A 15,891-nucleotide genomic window follows, 5' to 3' on the forward strand; every position below is an offset into this window, starting at 1 on the left:
CTCTCTGAATTATGGAAGATTAACTATGGGAGTCTGAAAGGCTATGATTTAATTTAATGCTGGGTAACTTTTAGCAAGTTGCTTTTGTAACATTGATGTATTAATTGTACTTACCTCACAGGGGTGCTATGGGGAATAAATAGAAGGCATGTAAATTCCTTACCTTAGAGTCCACCGCTAATCACAAAATAATAATTTTCATTCTCTAGGACTTTGATGGGCATTCAATTAGACAAGGATACATTTCATGCACCTAGCTCAATAAATGTCAGCTTCCTTCTCCTTTCTTGAAGTGAACTGGTATTTAAATGTGGATTTGAGGTGTCTACTTTGAACTCCATTAGATGGGAAGTCCTGGTGGAGATGAGGGGCATCTGACCTTGGACATCAGTGTTTTCTTTTATGGCAGAGGGCCAAAATGGAGGGAAGAGAAGCCAACAGACAGAAACGAAATAGGACAGACAGACCAACAGTGGAATGAGATAGATCCAAGTAAGGCCAAGGGCATATGCCTGACCTGAAGACTGAACATCACAGGAAATGGAGAGATTTTTGTACCAGAATCATGTAAGGATTATTCATCTCTTCCCTTTGCTCCAATGGTTTCCATACAGCAAAAGTGATTCCATCGCTGCTTTTCCAAAGGCCACCAATTAAGAGTGGATGGGGTGCTATCCCTGACATGCTAGGCTCACTAAAAGACTGAACTAGGAGGTCCCTTGAAAAGGAACCTCTTCTTTGACCTCTTCCTGGTCCTGTGCATGACTTTGAACCATCACATGCATTCCAACACTGGCACGGTGCATTTTAATCCTGAACTACTTGCCAGGATCTAGAACCGCTTCCTCCCCCTTTTATTTTATGATGCCCTTTACTTTCCCAGCTTCTGATCTGGCTACCAACTCCCTTTTCAGCCCTGACTCATCCCCCAGACTGGGTGTTGGCTCTGTCTCAGGGGGTGCATCTTGGCTTCTCCAACCTAGACAATTTTGTAGGATCCTCTCCCTCCACTGCCACAAGCTAACTTATATAAGAAGCTGTCTTGGCTCCCCCGAGTTTTGTGTCCTCTTCTCAGTGTTTCTGGGGGTCACACAATCTCCAACTCCAAGAGTGAGCCCTCCCTGCACATCAGACGCATCCCAAACTCTAAATGGCCTCTGGACAATGGGGGATGCTGCTCTCCTGCCCCTCAGAGAAGTATAGTCCTTTGTTGAGGTCTAGAATACTTTTTGTGTGTTTGCTTTGTTTACTTATTTGCACAGGAAGAGAAACTCTGAGACCTCATTTCAGTGAGGAAAAAGTGACTATGGAAATCCAAAGAAATTAAAAGTAGGAGTGAGCACAGGAGGACCCATCTAGAGACCCCAGTATGTTGGAGCTGGAAGTGTTTCAGGCTCCATCTATCTAAACCCCTCATTGTATGGACAGGAACAGTGGTCATTCGTGACCAAGGTCCCAGAGTGCAGTGAGATAGAGCTAGGACTAGAACTCAAAACCCCTACCTCCAGACCCACTGCTTCTCCCATTACATGCATCCAATTCTAACCTGTGGATTTCAGACAAATGGGCACATCCATTCTTCTACTAGGAAACCAGGTTCCCTGCCCTGTACACATGGTGAGCATCAGGAATCTCCACTTGTCTGCAGACTGCTCTTCTCTTCAATTCCATATCATCCACACAGTAAGCCATGGGTCTAACCCTCCCTGCTGACCAGATTGACCCTTTGAATTTGGATTTTGCTCCATGCATTGGCTGCTCCCTCCAGCACCCTGAAGCAGTTCTGGCATAGACTGGCCCACTGGGACACGGACCACCTAACTGGCCCATAGCAAGCCTCCAGTGTGGTCCTGCCTGGTCCCTCAAGAGAAGGACATTTTCATACCCCTTTAAATGATACACTGCTAATGCCCAGCAGCCCTGTGAGTCCTAGGGCTGTCAGAAGGCTGATGGCAGCAGCAGTGAGCCTGGGCTGCTGGAAGAGAAGGGTCACTTCTTGGAAGAGAAGACAGTGCTCAGAGCCACACTTGATTTGAACCTATAGCTGTTGAGGTATGGAAGGTCTTTTCATCAAGGTCAGAAGACTATAGCTTCCCCTTTTATTTTTCTTTTCCTACATTCTTTATAAATACCTCTGAATAGCAGGACTAGTATCTTGGAGAAAGAATCAAGACTCCTGAGACCTACTCCAGACCTACTGATCCAGAATGCCTAGGGTTTGTGAACTGAGAATATGCATTTATTTTTTAGAAGTCCATCCAATTGAAAAGTCACAGCCTACTACCACAACCTGGTGACTGCTAATCCAGCCTCTAACTAAAACTGTAATGAAGAGGAACTCGTACTAAGAGATCTTTTAAAAATATTAGGTGGATACTGTCCCTCCTGTACTTCAAGCCTCTTCGGAAGCTTTCTGTAGACCAAAAGCCCCAGTCATCATGACGCTTTCTGCATTTACGTGTTCTCACCGTAAACACCCAAAAGTCATCTGGACTTTTGACAACTACTTGTTTTAACAGTGCGAGAATACTATGGAGCTGGTTGGTCTGGGCAAAAATTGACAAAAGCATTTAACACATATTTCATTATTTGTAAATTGTGCACCTTCTTCACTCACAAGTATTGATCACCAGTCCTGTGGCCATCGATCCTCCTGCTCAGGAGCATGGCAGACTTTGTCAGGTGCTCAGCAGTCTCACCTGCTGGCCTTATGCATGACTCAAAATGGGGCTGCAGCTGTCTGGCCTTAATCAAGTGGAGTGGGCACATCAGACTCAAGTACTGGCCATCCAGTGAAACCCAACATCAACCTCAGTCTTCTGCTGAATGTTCCAAACACCTGAGAAGTCTGAGAAAAAACAAACAAAACAAAAATCCTGGGCCCCATCCTGACCAACTAAAGCAGAGACCTTATGGGTGAGGTGTGACCCAGGTATTACTGTGTTTTCAAGTCTTCCCAGGTGATTCTAATTGTGCAGCCAGAGCTGAGAACATCGGATGTTATTTGCATCGCCAATACAGTTGAAATGAGGAAACTCAACATCCCAAAGGTCCTGGCTCTCCAATTCTGTCACTAACTGCTGGAACTAGGTCACAAGAGCACAGGTCCAGCAGCTGGAATAACAAAGTGCGATAAAGGCGCAAAGCAAAATCTACTTACAGACTTACAAAATCTACTTACTTACTTGCAGGTGTGTCATTTTAAGAAAAAGCACAGTATTCATACCATTGGAGACTTGCCTTATGTTTGAAAATGAAACATCGTACTCTTTCAGATCTATCACCTAATGCCATTTCAGACCCTCCTTTTTAAATGATTGGAGCTGAGATCCAAGGCAAACAGACAGCGAAGTAGGGGCTGAGCCCAAAACAAAGCTGGGTTCTCCAGTTTCTCAGATCAGTGGAAAAACTTGGAGGTCCCATCACAGCTCACCATGCACACAGCATAGGCTGGATGATCCCTGGTCCCTCCCACCTCCGTGACATACCCCAAGCACAAGCACTATCTTTGTGTTGTGTCATCTGGATTTCTTGATTTCTAGAAGAGCGTGCATTTCTCAACTTATAAACACCGTATTTGTTGGTAACTGCTTCTCATTTGCTCCAAGAAAGGTTACTACCAGCCTATCAGCCACCCAGCTCCTGGGAACACCTGTCTCCTCAAACACAGACTTGGCCTGTGACTGCCTCTGTCCAGTGCATGGGAACTCACAGTGTCTGGCTCCCTCCTCCAGGAGGAAGATACAGGTCTTACTTTGCACCTTACTTTGCATGCTACACATTTCTAAAGGGATCCAATCATTCTTTTAAACATTTTATGATTAACAGTTAAAGTAGCATTTGTTTTGGACACTACACTTAAGCTTCCTTATAGTTCTTTCCCCAAACCTCAAAACCTAATATAGATGAGGTTGTGTGTCCAACCACTTGCTCTGTTGGTTTGGCATGCAGGTGAGATGTACAAACCTAAATCACAGAGAGCACATAGACAGTCTAGGCAAGAATATCTTTCTTGGTATTAAGTCTGTGGTTCTACCCTTAATATTAGTATCCCCTTTGCTCCTTACCACCTCAGATGTTCGGGTGGCCTCCTGAACTGCCACCATTATGCTCATTTCATCTGCTTGAGTCTTGTTGTCTTTAATTAATCCTCCATATAACTGCCACAATACAGCTCCTAAGGCAAACCTTTGCTCAGCAACGTTATTGGCAAAGGCACCCAGCCTCAAGTTTAAAAAAAAAAATTGAGATCATTATGCAGCTTTAAAACTCTAGACAGCTCTGCAGGCAATGGATCAGGCCTCCAAAATGAGTATGCTTGAGAAAAACCCTCAAATGACATCTAGAAAATGGCCAGGTTGGATGCAGCCTTGTACACATGTGCTAGTAAATGTGTTAGGAAGGGGGTCTCCATTGGTGCTCCAGGATTCAGCAGCAAAGTAATGTGCATGATGTCAATGTTGGCCCCATAGATGTGGTACCATTGTGCAAGACACAACCTGAAAATGATACATGGTGCTGCTGATCAGTAACTTCCTGCCAACTTCTAAACAGAGTCTGAGCTCCTGGCAAGGCCTTCCTCAACCAGTCTACCAACTTGGTCCCATCAACCAGCACTACGTACTTGGTCCTCCTTTCACATATCTTCTGCACCTGTCAACCTGAATTCTCCTTACCTCTCCAGTACCTTCTTCCATCAGACCTTGCTCAAATTATTCCCTGACCTTGATACATCCATCCCCCAGTCCTCCCATGTCCCAACACTTCCTGCCTTATTCTTTACTGCTGAAACTGCAGGTTAGGAGCTCCTCCTATAGACCCTCTGCACCCCCACCCCAGCACCTACTCCTCCAGTACTAGGAGTACTACTCCTTCTGATATTCAAAGTGTCTTTTTCTTAACTCTTCAACTGTCATGAGTGGCTTAAAAATAGAACCCATGTCTCATGCAAACTTAGAACACCTAAATTCTCATGCTGAGACCATGAATTGTCAAGACAACTCATTTGAGAAATTTGACCCTTACCTTCTGATTGTTCTATGAGTTCTCACCTGCCCTCTGGCCTCTGACTTTGCTTATGTCTTCTTATTGCCTCCACCCTCTGGCATGCTTTGTATTCTATCTGCCATCTGCCCTCTCCTAAGCTCTTATCTATACTCTATCCTTTGATTTTGTTTTCATTTTTCTCTGTAATTTCTAAGCAGCCTCCACCTCCAGTGTTCTCTATCCTCGCTGCTGCAGACTTAGACCTAGGAGATCTGGGTCCTAGGGTGGCTATATCACGTTCTAGACACATGGCCCTGGAACCAAGTCATTTATACTCCATGGGCATTATTTTCTTCATATAAAAAGAATAGGTTGACCTAGATAATCTCTAAGGTCCTTCCCAAAACTCGACACTTTCTGATTCTAAAATCCAAATGGTATGAGTTAATTTTCTATCTACACATTTACACTATCATTACATTAAAGGGGGCATGCAACAAAATGCAAGCTGCAGTTCTAGTAGATACCAGTGATTTTCTTGACCTCCCTGTTCCAGTGGGCCCTTTCCTCTGGGAGAGCTTGTTTTTCCTGCAGTCTTTGAACCTCTCACAGGCCTGCTCATTATTTTGTTGTCTGAAGTTAGGCAGGAGCATTTCTGTGATTAATTAAGCAAAAGGCCCTAGTGCTGGTTGTGCAAGAAGCATCAGATAATCATGCCTTTGGGGTGCTCACAAGGCTTGGGGAGCAGCGTGCTGGGGTCCTCAGAGGGTTGATTAACTTTGGGATTCTGAGGCCTGCCCTGGACACGTGGCTGCCCGAGACACCATCCTACATTATAGAAATAAAGACTCCACTTGCAGGGTGTTGCAGGGATTAGAATGTCAGGGCCAGGAGGTACAGCCACCGTAACAGCCTCAATTGCAGACCTTGGGGAGTGTTGAGCCAGAAAACTCTCAAACAAGAATTTTTAAGGTTTTCCTGTGGGCCCGTAGAGTTCCCAGCAGCATTTCAGGAGATGCTTGGTTTGAAGAGGTCGATGAAAGCAGGCTGGCCAGGCTCTACCATAATTCAGTTCTACTTTGACCTGTGTTTTAGTTTCCCAGCCTTGCTATAACAAACCATAATCCAGATGTCTTAAAACTCCATAAATTAACTCTCACACGGTTCTGGGGACTAAATGCCTGAAATTAAGGTGTCCATAGGGCTGGTTCCTCCTGGAGGCTCTGATGGAGGATCTGTTCCAGACCTTGCTTCTGGCTTCTGGGGGTTGCCAGCAAACCTTGGCTTTTCTTAGCTTATACACATATCACTCCAGTCTCTTCTCTGTCTTCACCTCACCATCTTTCCGTATGTCTGTGTCTCTCTGTATCCAAATTCCCTTCTCCTTTATTCTATTCAGTTACCAGTGATGGGATTTAGGGCCAACCCTAAAATTCACTTTACTTTCAGTTGATTGCTTCTGCAAGGATCCTATTTCCAAATAAAGCCACCTTCACAGGTACCTGGGGTTAGGACTTGAATTTATATTTTTGGATGACTTAATTCAAACCTCTACAATCTGCCTTTGTATTGAGCAACTACACAAAAAGTTAATTTTTTAAGAAAGAATTCAATAGAGTAATAGACAACCTATAAAATGGAAGAAAATATTTGTATTGTATGCATCTAATAAAGGGCTGATAATCGGAATTTATAAAGAACTCAAACAAATCAGCAAGGAAAAAATCAAACAAACCCATAAAAATGTGAGAAAAGACATGAACAGAAGTTTTTCAAAAGGTGATAGACTAATCCAATAAACACATGAAAAAATGCTCAACAATTCTAATCATCAGGGAAATACAAATCAAAACCACAATGAGATATCACCTAATGCTAGTGAGAACGGCATTTATCCAAAAGTCCCAAACAACAGATGTGGAGGTGGATGTGGAAAGAAAGGAATACTAAAACACTCACGGTGAGACTAGTACAACCTCTATGGAAAGTTGTATGGAGACATGTCAATGAACTAAAAGTAGACCTATCATTTGATCCACTAATCCTACTACTGGGTTTTACCCAAGGGGAAAAAAAAGTCATTTTGTCAAAAAACACATGCACTGAATATTCACTACAGCATAATTTACAGTCACAAAAATGTGGAATCAACCCAAGTGCCCATCAATGCATGAATGGATTAATAAAATGTAGTGTGTGTGTGTGTCTTATGAAGTACTACTCAGCCATAAAAAATGGTGAACCTTTTGTAACAATCTAGATGGAACTGGAGACCATTCTTCTAAGCAAAGTATTGAAGTATCAGAAGAATAAAAAAGAAACACCATGTGTATGCACTATTAAATTGGAACTAATTAAGCAACACTCATATGCACATTGGGTAGTAAAACTCAGTGGAAACCAAGGAGGCATGTGTGAGAGGAGGGGACAGGTAAATTCACACCTAACTGGTATAACACACACTATGTGGGTGATGAGCACACTTATGACTTTAACTCAAACTGCACAAAAGCAGTTCATGTAACCAAAACGTTTGCACCCCCATAATATTCTGAAAGAACAAAAATATTTTGAAGGAAGGAACAGACTATATTCCTTCTATCACTAATTCTATTCTGCATTGCCCAGAGTCTTGGTCAGTACAATAAGAATATGAAAAGAAACAAAACATATAATCACTAGAAAGAAATGAAAATGTTATATTATCTTATATTATGAAATTATATGATTATCTTCAAAAATCCAAAATAAACTACAGATCCACTATAAAAAAGGAAAGTATTTCTTAGCCAACATAAAGTTGAGGGATCATGACTGAACTATTACTCCATAATTATCTTGAGATTGGGATGCAGAATTTTCTGTGGCAGAAATCTTCTATGAGCAAAATATTGGGCAGGAGGCTTCTGTTCATCTTCACTGGCCCTCTGACAACTCTTCACCCACTTTTTAGCCTGATGTATAAGTCAGAGTTCAATCAGAGAAGCAGAAGCAAGTGGCCCTGGATAAGCCTTCTCCCTAAGGCTGATGCTGGAGCTTGAACACTGCAGGGCAGATGGTCAGGAAGGAAATGTGATATAAAGTGGAGGAGAACAAGTATAAACCAGAACATGAAGCATGAACTGGAGCCATGAGGACAGACCCAAACCACTAACAGCTCTTGTGATCTCTGACCTTTGTGGTGTAGGTGTCCTGCAGAAGCCAGGGCCATCTGTCAAGGGGTTAAACACACTCACCCAGGAATCAGTGAAGATAAAGGAGGACCCAGGGGAAAATGGAGCAGTGACAAGCCAGGCTGTCGGTGGCAGGGATCGTGCAGACACTATGTGGGAGTTACAAAATGACTGCTGCCTACAAGAATTTCTCTTGCAGCCCACTCTAACTGGAAACGTAATGGAAAAGGGATTCTGGGAAATGTAATTCAGCCTAGCCAAGCTGGCCCATTACAAAGCTACCACATCTCATTAAGGCCTCCCTATATATACCCCTTGAAATTATTTGTCTTTTACTCATTTGGTTATGAATACATGACCCAAGACCAGGTATTACTCATCCTCATACTTGCATGTTGTATGCAGTACCTAAAATTCAATAGTAGGTGTTCATCAAATGATAATTGAATTTCACAGACCAAAGCCACAAACAGACAAACCTCCAAGATAGATCCCAAAATACTTTTGGAACTTCAACTCAATTAGACTCAATAAACATTTATAGAGCACTAATTGTGTGCTAAAGACTGTGCAATCATAGACATTGCCTCTTTAATTTTATGGCACTGGAGTAAGGAAGGTATATGTATCTCTCTTTTCATATAAAAATAAATTAAGCCTCAAGGACATTAAGTCATGTGTTTGAGGCCACATATTTAGACAAAGGCAAGCTTAGATTTAAATTCAAATCTTCTGATATTATGTCTACTTCTGGCTCAGAACTAGCTAAAGAGACTTTAATCCTGCTTTCAGGCAATATTCAATATATCAGTAGCACAACTCATAGAGGAGAAAATCTAATTTGACTCTAAAAGGCTAGACCCAGCCCTCACTGGTGCTCTGGTGAAAGTGAAAAGTATGAGGCCAGAGGCAATTAACCCTGAAAAATAAGACTTTTAACAAGCCAAACAGGCCCCATGCTAGAGCAGCAGCAGCAGTTTCCAAGGGAAAATGATGAACTTGCAGATGAGTTCCGGCAACTCCCTCTAAGTTCTTGAGACCTTGCTATGACCCTCCATGCAACAATCTGTTTACTAAACTAACTAATGAGAGAGCTGATCTAGAGTACTTTCACCAGAAAGAGATGCCAGGAGTCGATAAAGGGGAAGAGACTGGGGGAGGGGGGAAAGTTGGGGAGGAAAAAAAGCCAGAGGAACAGTTCTGTCCCTGGAAGACCTCCAGGTAGAAAGACTGAATTGGATCTAGGAGAGAATGAAGGTTGGCAATCATGCGCTCGATGAGCTGGACGGGTTTGGGAGGGGATCTGACACATCAACTTCAAATTTCTTATTTCCTGTTCCCCTTAGCAGAAGGAGGAGGTAGGGAGCTATCAGGAAATTCAGACGTGGAGACATTTACAGAGTATCTGTGGAAGTGTCAGTTCTGGATCTTAAAATAAATTTAGTTAGGGGAAATGATAAAGTAAAAGGGAAAACATGGAATTATAAAATTATCTGTGAGGGAACCCTTTCTCTGTGTTCCTCTGTTCCAAATTCCAACATGATTCTTCATCTGGAAGAGAATGCTGAGGTAGAAAACACCAATATTATTTTAGGACACTAATGAATTGATTTAACAACAGGCACACAATGATATCATTGGCGTGGAAGGATAGAGAGGGGCAAGGGAAGATTGCAAACATTTTTTCATCTTGTCCTATATGAAAACAAACCAAAATGAAGAGGGTTTGTTAAAAGAAAGTTTTGAGTCACAATTGTGTCTGAGAAGAACAAGAACCACTTCAATTCCAACTCATAAGAATCCTTTGCTTTTATGGTGTAGTGACAAAAGCAAGAGCTTCCAGAGTCAAAGTTTTATACCTATTTGCTGTGATCTTTGGCAAGTTGCCTAAGGTGTGTGGAGCATATTTTGCTCAGCGACAGCAGCAGAAGATAATCATATCTACCTCATAGAAGAAATGATGTGGAAAAGGTTCAGAACAGTGCTTTTCTCCCTCATATATTCAGATCAACCATAGGCTCCCTGCTACAAAGATCCATGGAATGAATTCTCCCAGAAAGGGGTTGGAAAGTTGATTCTTTGGTAGATTAAGGCAAAAAGGGAGGGTCTCAGGACCTGTCTTATGTCCTCTATGAAATGTTAGTTTTATTTTTAAATAAATGTATGAAATAATGTTTGTAATTAAAGCAATTCATTTCAGATTGAACTCAACAAAATAAGCTTTTATGAGGACAGAAATCTTGGTCTGTTTATTTACTTCTATATATCCAGTAATGTAAATATAAATAATATATAATATATTATACATAATGAATAATATATTAATATGTATAAGTACTGCTAATGTTCAGTTAAAGAAATAATGGCTTAAAGAGATTAATTGAAGATTCCTGATAAAATAGGGAGCTAGTAGCTCCTTAACTTAAAGCCTTATCTTGGGGATAATATCAACATGACAGTTATGAAAACAAAGAGAGACAGGATAGAGGTGAGAGCACACTGTGTGTGTGTGTGTGAGTGTGTGTAATACTTATAGTTATGGAAGTAGAAGTACAGGACCAGATGAACCAAAATTTCCAAGGGTAAAGAACTCTTCCTAGATGAGCCGAGATCACCACTTGTGTTCTACCTCAAAGGCATTTTATGAGGCTAGGCTTAGAGTGAGGACTGACTGGGTCTTCACAGAGGTGTTTTGCTAGGAAATAGAGGAAACAGAGAGCGGATATCTGATGGCTTTAAGGGCTGACGTGACTGGTGATTAGAGACATCCAAAACTTGCCACAGTTTATCTTTATTTTGTTTATAAGAAACAAAAAGTAGAATGACTCACACTACAGCTAAAAACCTAGCCTATCATAGCAAAATAACTGATTACATTAATGTGATCATTCTCTTATCTTTTCTGCTTAAAAGAGAAAAGGATAAATCCCCTCTAGTGAAAAATGACATCTCTATTAGTCACTATGATATTTTATAGAAAATGTCCAACATACAAAAACAATTATAAAACAGGAGCAGATTATGAAATAAGCCAAAATTGGTGAAAGCAAGTTAGAAAGCTCGATCAATAAACAAGAGGAAAAATACAGACTCTATCCAGACATGTTGAAGTCAGCAGGCAGTGACTTTCAAATACCTACTGTAAGTATATTAAATATTATAGAACAAAAATCAAGGTAGATCGGTGAAAAAATAAAGGATTTCAACAAAATTGGAATCTAGTTTTTAAATAAAAACAGACTCAGGTTGTATTAAAGGAAAATATAAGCATTTAAAATAAAAAGATAGACCAGCACAAGTCAGTAGCACAATTGATAATGCACCTGACTACAGGTTAGAATCTGCAAAAATAAGCCACAAGAAATGTCAGATAGCAATATTAATATTAATGTCTATTAAGAAAAATTATAAATTAATGTAATACATTAATGTAGAATTAATGTATTTTACTAAAATACATCAGAACAAATAAAGAGGGATGTAATAGAAAACCAAAGGAAATAACAGAGCAAGAAATTATAACATTAAATGTCATAAATACCCTTAAAAATATAGCCCCAAATTATATGAAGTAATTAACAAACCAACAATTCTATCTGAAGACTTAATATACCCACTCCAAAGCAGATACAAAAAGCAAAGGTATATGTTTGAATAACAAAGTCAGTAATTCTCAATTATTAAATGATAGAAAAGTAAAATAGATGTAGATTTTAACACCCAGAAAATGGGAAATTTGGATTCTTTCTTTTACATGTGGAACGTGTTGCATGACCAGAGACGCAAACAAACAGCAGCTTTGCCATAGGTGTAAACTCACTCCTGTAATTATTAAGTCAAGAAACAGACTACATGGGATGGGGTGGCGTGTAGCAAAATTCTTTATTCAGGGTTTTGATTTTATACCTTTCTAGTCATGTACACACTTAATCTATTATCTGTTAGTTTCACCATTACCTCATTTTACCTATCTGAAATTAACTTGAAAGGAAATATCCTGTTATCATATCAACACAATCACTTTTGTAGTAAACATCTTCTTCTAGACATGGACTAATCTCTGGGCAGGTGCCTAAAAAAATCATAAAGAAGAAAGTAGCCACAGAGGAACAGAGTTAATAGAAGAATATCTTCAAGCATTCACTCAGTTTACTCAGTATGAAGTAGCGGCTATGTCTTTTCCTCAGGGCAGAGCACCTATAGACCTCTGACAATATGTCATTAACATAACCCTCTGGCCCATATCTCTGAGAAGGACAGCATGCCCTTTGATCTCAGGCTTCACAGGGCGCACAGCTTCAGAGAATGGGCTTGTGGAATTTTTAACTCCAGGCAAGCCAACTCTGCGTGTGTCCCACGGGGGCCCAGGTCCCTTCCTGTGGAAGAATAGCAAGTCATTTTAAACTCACACTGAGTTCACTTTGTGTGCTTGATGTAGGATATGTTTATTACTAAATATTATGCTACAGAAAGTTAGCAGTAATTGACCATATATACACAACCAAAGAAACCTCACTGATATCCAAAGAAAAGAGATTATACAGACTATGGCCTCCATCTAAAATGCAATAATATTTAAAAATCACTAAAAGTTGTTGAATGCATAAAACTAAAATATATATTATATGTTATAAAATAACCAGTAAAATATGTTTTTTATTGATATAACACATATACACACACATATATAGAATTTCATGTATCAAAAAAATTATAAGTTACAGTGTTAGTACCAAGGGGTAGTTGTGAGACACGGATAAAGCAGTCCTTAGAGAACATTGTATAGCTTTAACTATACTTATTGAGAAGCAGAAAAGAATGAAAATGAATGAGATAAGCCCTGAAATCAAGAAAGTAATAACAGTACAAACTCAAAGTGATGAGAAGGTCGGAAATAATAATGATAGGGACAAAAAATAGAAAAATATAAAGTATGATGAAAACCAAACAACAGATTTTTCTAAAAGATAAGTTTCTCTGACAAAAGCAATCAAGAAATAAAAGTACATATACCACAATTTATTAATCCATTCATGGATCGATGGGTACTTGGGCTTTTTCCATGACTTAGCAATTATGAATTGGGCTGCAATAAACATTCTGGTACAAATATCTCAGTGTATGGTGCCCCATGATTGCATTAATGTACACAGCTATGATTTAATAATAAAAAAAATGTGAAAAAAGAGAAATAAAAGTAGAAAACCAAATTAATAAATCCCAAACAAAACTAGAAAACTAGCCAGCCAGAGGCGGGGCATGGAGGGGAGAAGTTAAAATGGTTCCAGCCTTTTTCTTAAAGTTCCTATGTGCAGAGGCATCTTGAAACAGGCCTATGGCCTCCTTGCAAGCCTCCTGCATTCCCCAAGCTGAACATAGGAAGCCAGCAGCATTGCCTGTTCTAACCTGTCTTTCTCCTATCTCACATCATGGCTGCTGCAATAACATCTTACCCTACATTGAAACTTGTTTCATGAAGGCCTTATCCAAAAGCCTCTTAGAAGGTGCACCTTCTAAGGATGACTAGAGAAAAGTTCCACTTGTGATGATGTTCTCAGGAGCAAATCTGGATGATTCTGTATCTCTTTTCCCCACTCTGAGCTGGGGCATAGCAGCAGATGGCCGGGAAGTGAGAAACTTGCTTGCTTTTCTTCTTTCTTGTTGCCCTTACAAAGCCTTCAGGATGGAAGAGGAGGTCTTTTCTCCTCCCAGTCAATTCTAGACCTCGCCTAGATAAACTTGTATGATCTAATCCACTAGGCTCACCTTTTCTTATGTGCAGTTATCTCTTTGTATCTATGGGGGATCATGTCCAGCACTGCCTGTAGACACCAAATTTCACAGATGCTCAAGTTTCTTATAAAAACTGTCTTAGTTTTTGTGTATAACCATGGATAGCCTATGCATATTTCCTATATGTAAAACATCTTTAGATTACTTATAATACCTAATACAATGCATACACATTACTTCATTTATATGGATTCGAGACATTATTCAGCACCTGGCAAATTCAAGTTTTGCTTTTTAAAACCTGTGGAATTTCTTTTTCTAAATATTTTTGATCTGCAATTGGTTGCATCCATGAAAGTGGAATCCACAGATATGGAGAACCAATTGTATATACTGAAGGAAGAGATAAAAGAAGTTAGAAATCTTCTGTCTTTATTATTTCTGTGCTTCTATTTTATTCACTCTTTGAATGCTTATAGTATGTATGCTAATTGTTGTTGTCCTTGGAACTAGATGCTCAGAGATGCAAAGGAAAGCACTGCAGGCAAAATGAATTATTATGAAAGGGAGACTGAGGCTCGTTTAGGCTCTCAGTGACTATCCACATTTATTGGGTGTTTTTATACACAACACTAATCAAAAGAAAAAAAGTATAGAAACAGAAAAGGAAACAAATAATGGTGAAATCATAGAGACTGCCAAAAAATTCTTTGTTCAGCGCATATGGTGCTAGACACATACATAGTTAATCTAAATCGAGAACACTTTGCTCAACACTTTGCTCAAGGCTTAACCACCACGGTACCTAGCTGTCTCTTCTGTTCGATTAGTTTCCTAAAACTTAAGAAAGGATAATTTGCTAAAAGGAGAATAGAACAGAGTACTTCTTCCCGTAACCTCCGCAGGTGCCCAGCCCCCAGCTGCAACCGTGCGAAGCCCTCCTGTAACTTTCCTTTCTGTGAACATTCAACCGATTGTTCTTACTAGCCTGGGCACGTCCACAGAGAAAGAAGTTTTTCCATCTTAGGGCAACGTTCCTTGGGGAGCACATGAGGCCATGTCACTTGCTTTGGTTGGGGGGTCGGTATCCCTCCAGCTAACCATACTATTTCATCCCCTTCTTGAAAACCACATGAATTCTGTAGACATACTAGGGGAAAACAATTACATATATAGAAATTTAAAAGAAAAGGACACATTTTAAATAACTTTAAACTTGTTTAAATTAGAATATAATTAAACATTGATATAGGGAAAATGATAGACATTTCTATAGTGATTCTTTCCATTCAATAATTTATATAATGTCCATGTATTCAATTTTTTTACCTCCCTTGGGTAAATTTTTAATTTTTCTGAATAAGAGAAATTAATGTTTTCTGTATCTTGCTCCTTTCTTCTATATTTAATTTCCTACTCCCCGAAGTTCATTCTTCATTAAATCTTCCAGTAGGAGTGCCTGTGAGTAAGTCTTAGATTATGCTTTCCATGTTTTTAAATTACAACAGATGCTTTTTAAAAAAATTCTAGTTTTACTTTTTAGTATCTTGTTATTTTTACTTTTTAGTTTAACACTTATATATGCACCTTGATCCATTTTAAGAATCTTTAAGCATACATTCAATAGTCTGTTTCAGATTATCTTATGTGAAGTTCTTGGTATTAGAAACGTCCTGTTTCTATTAACTATAACTCACAATGAACTGTGTTTGTGTGTGTGTGTGTGTGTGTGTGTGTTTTGAATTGTGAGCTCATCTTCTATGGTCTTGGTAACAGAGCCATGTAATCTGAGTGCAGAAGTATTTGTTCAAAGAAGGTTTTTTTTTGTAGAGACAGAGTTTCACTTTATTGCCCTCGGTAGAGTGCTGTGGCGTCACACAGCTCACAGCAACCTCCAATTCCTGGGCTTAGGCGATTCTTCTGCCTCAGCCTCCCGAGCAGCTGGGACTACAGGCGCCCGCCACAACGCTCAGCTAATTTTTTGTTGCAGTTTGGCCGG

The sequence above is a fragment of the Nycticebus coucang genome, chromosome 14, assembly GCF_027406575.1.
Source record: "Nycticebus coucang isolate mNycCou1 chromosome 14, mNycCou1.pri, whole genome shotgun sequence".
Lineage (NCBI taxonomy): Eukaryota > Metazoa > Chordata > Mammalia > Primates > Lorisidae > Nycticebus > Nycticebus coucang.